This window comes from Arachis ipaensis, chromosome B07 (assembly GCF_000816755.2).
Source record: "Arachis ipaensis cultivar K30076 chromosome B07, Araip1.1, whole genome shotgun sequence".
Classification (NCBI taxonomy): domain Eukaryota; kingdom Viridiplantae; phylum Streptophyta; class Magnoliopsida; order Fabales; family Fabaceae; genus Arachis; species Arachis ipaensis.
Genome location: NC_029791.2, coordinates 65,730,964 through 65,735,249, shown reverse-complemented (window position 1 = coordinate 65,735,249; position 4,286 = coordinate 65,730,964).

Sequence of the window (4,286 nt, the reverse complement as noted above, 5' to 3'; positions counted from 1 at the left end):
ACACTTAACAAAGTAAGTGGCGTTGGCAACACCAAGCAAGAGCATCCATAGCGTTGTTAATGCTAACTTTGGGCTCACGAACACCCAAGCTTAACCCTGGAGTATCCATAGTGTTGTTAACGCTAACTTTGGGCTCACCAACGCCCAAGCTTAATCCTGGGAATATCCAAAGTGTTGTTAACACTAACTTTGGGCTCACCAACGCCTAGTCACCCGTGGACCTCAATTTGATTCACTTCTCTCACTCAAGTCCACTTCAAAGCTCAAGCAAGCAAGTCCACAATTGTCAACCAATCATGGCCAGAAGAATCATCCAGAATTAGTTAATTTTCATTTGATTATAATTTGTTTTGAATTTCATTTGAATTTGCAATTTAGGTTAGCTTATAAATAGGCTTTAGTTCATCATTGAAAGGTGGACCATTCAGGTGGAGGGATCTTCGGACTCTCCCTTCACACACTTTTCTTCTCTTCCATTTCTTTCTTACATTGTAAATATTTAGTTATGAGCCACTAAGTCTTTTCATTGGGAGAGAGAGCTCTATTGCAATTTAATGGGTTGATTTTTTTTCACTCTTCATCTTCAATTCTTCTTTTATTGCTTCTTTAGAGAGAGTCTTTGTACTTCATAGATCCAATTACTATCGAGAAAGGGATTGAATCTACTTGAATTACATTATGAACTTGAGAAAGGGGTCATGGAATTCAGTTTGAGGCTCTTCTCTCATAATCCTTGTGATTAATACATTCTTAGTCCGGTATGTGACATGTAACCACTTTGAATTGAGGTCTTGAGGGTTGTATGGCCTTTGAATCAGAAATTGAACTTCATCTCTTCTCATGACCAATCAGATCAAGAGATTGGCAATTGATCAAGTTAAGAGAAATCAAATCACCAAGAGATTGGGGTTTGATTACTTATGATTTTCCAAGAGAACAATGATTTCATGATTGAAGAGGAGATAAGAATTGTTGATCCTGAGAATGCAATATCTCTTGATCCCAATGCTTTTCTTTTATTTTTACTTCTAGTATTTTACCTTTTCGTCATTTACTTTCTTGCACTTTACTTTCTTGTACTTTCCATTCCATGCAATTTACTTTACAGCACTTTATTTTCTTGCACTTTATATTTATGTCATTTACTTTCTTGCTCTTTATTATTTTCTTTTAATTTCTAGTCATTTATATTTCTTGTTTGATTATCATTCAATTATGACCGTCTAACTAGAATAATCAATTAACTATTGATTGCTCAATCCTTTAATCCTTGTGGGATCGACCTCACTCTAAGTGAGTTTTATTACTTGATACGACCCGGTATACTTGCCGGTAGTTATGAAAAATTTAATTTTTTTCATATCATTCTCATTAATGAGACACGTTTTCATCAGCTCGCGTACGTGTCCAAGATGCTCGCGTACGCACCCAAGGTGCTTGCGTACGCGAGGGTGCATGAACTCAGGGTCGTGTACGCAGCCAGAGTGCTTGCATACGCGAGACAACAGAAATTCCAAAGCTCCAATTTCTCTTCATGATTCCTTAATCTAGCATACTTCCTCTTCACTTTATATGTCATTTTTGCCCTATATAACCTGAAACAACTGAACACACATATCAAGGCACCAATGGGATGAAATAGTGAAATAAAATCAACCGATTAAAGCTTCAAATAACATATTTTTATCATTCAAGCTCAATTATGAAGGAATCACAAAAACAAGCAAAATTCAGTGAATAAGTGTGAGATAAGTTGAGAAAATCACTCAAATTCGCATAAGATAAACAATAAAATTAGGGTTTATCAGGCACCAATGTACAAGGATGACCATGGACAAGTTCAAGAAATGGATCGAGAACCTGTCGGTCTTGACAGATGGCGTGATCGGAGTTCAAAGAGTTATTGAGGTAGGGTTTGAGTGTTAGGGTAGAATTAGATCGTACCTGGGGAAGTAGTGCAGCCCCCCTTTTATAATGTTATAGAGCTATCTTATCCTGTGGGGAGGGGCTTATTCTTTAGGATTTAAAAGGTGGTTAGGATAATAGAAAGTGCTTGGACCGGCTCTATTTTGGGTTTGCTGAGGTTCCGGAGTCCGGGCCCAGAACAATCACCCGGAAAGTCAGAGCATTTGAAAAGTTCATCTCAAAAGAACAATAATATATGAATGTCACAAAAGTATAAACTATATTAATTAGTGTATAGCTTACTTGTCAGCGCATTCATTTTCTAAGGAAGCACATCATTGCTATATTCCAAAGATGTTCAATTAAGAGCTTCAGCTTTTGCGAGGCAGATTTCAAATTTGACAAACACCAGAACTCTGCACTTATCGGGTACTATCTGTTTTGTTCATACAAAAGAAAAAAAAAATGTTCTGATTAACTCAAACACATGATTAATCATATGAACACGTGATTAATCATATTACACTAAAGATGGACAAAGAATCATATGAGCACATGATTAATGATAACTGTGCCAAATATATTCAGCTCGAAGCTAACATATTCATATTTCACAATTAAATAAAGTAACAGTTCCTCGGAGAACAAACATGAAAAGATGGATTGCATTAAATGCATTAAATATAGACAACACTTGATCTACTCCAAAAGTAGCACCAACCACATATCTATCATCTTCTAATAAATAGTAATTTGAGGTAATTTGAACTTCACAAGCTTGAAAATTTAAGTGTAGGAAGATTAACCAAAACTACACAAACTTGAAGTTATTTTTGAAACATTTGAGCATAATAATTGGACTTTTCTAATTATATCACCTTATATTTTTATTAGTCGCTGAATCGGTCGATAATTTTATCATTAGCAACCGATTTAGAAACCAACCCCTTAGTAACTGATTTATCGACCAACAAATTTTTAACTTAGTTTTTATGTTGGTCTCTAAATCGGTCGTTAATGATAAAGCAACCAATTCTAGCAACCAACAAAATCCGTTGCTAATAGCGACCAATTTTTGCAATCAAATTGGTTTTTTATGACCAAAAAGATATTGGTTGCTAAATTCGGTGGCTAATTTCTCATTTAGGGACCGATTTAGCGACAACTAGAATGACTTTGGTAATAGTCGCTAAATTGGTCGCTAAATTAGAAATTAGCGACTGATTTAGCAACCAACTTTTTTTATATAAAAAAATGGATCGTCGCCATTAGCAGCTAATTTTGTTGGTCGCTGAAATCGGTCGCTATTTCAATAATTTCTTGTAGTGGTCCAAAGACTGCGTGGACTGAGCTGGTACTCCTTGGCCTTCTATATAATTAACCTTCCCCTTTTTTATGAACTATGTGAACGTTACCTTTGATTACCTCTTTGTTTCTTGAACATCGAGTTTAAGATCTTAAGTGCAAGTACTCTTAGGAGTTGAATCAAACTTCTAACTACCTGTTCATTTCGTGTTTTAGTTTTCGTCCGGTCGTTCCTTCTTATTCTTGTATAGGTATACTGGTCACAAGTTTAAGATTCCTTAGGTGGGAGGTAACCTCGGGAACGAACACTAGGGGTATTGGTATAATTGGTCGTACGATAATTTATCTAATCTTGGTCTAAATTTTGTTCTTAGTTTTGGTCTAAATTAATTTATCTGGTTTTCTTTATTCTGTTATCTATATTTTATTTTGTGTTTTTAGTCTCTTCTAAATTGTTTCTGGTCTCCGTTGTTGGGTATTCGAATCGTTGATAATATATAGGTTTAGTTTTAGTAATATGTGAGTTTTCTTAACCTATGAAGCAGTATTAAAGTTATACACTTTAACGTACCTCGACTTTTATCATCTCAATTTGTTAATGGATCATTGCTTTCCTCGAAACCTCTTAATTTGTTACTGTCAACTTTTATCATTTCAATTTGTTTGTGCTCCATAAATTGTTTAAACTACTCAATAATGTTCGATTTACACTTAACCTTAGAATCAACGTTCCTTTTAGCCTTTCTCTTGGACTTCTCTCTTTAATCCCAAATCTCAAATTGATGAGATTTAATTAATCACTCACTCAATGGATCTCTATCACCACCACGCCTCCTGAAAAGATCGTATTGCTATCGTACCTACTATATCATCGCGGTTGTTACTGGTTGGCCGTTCATGTAATTCCAAAAAATTTTACTGAATGTTTTTTTATTATCCCTCTCCCTCCTCCTGTTGGATGGACCTCACTCCTTCCTCTATCGAGGTCGTTGTATCTCTCATCGCCGCCGATGCTGCCGCTGCTGTCATCACCGCCCTCACTGTTTTTGCTGCTGTTATCTCGCTGGTTACGTTAC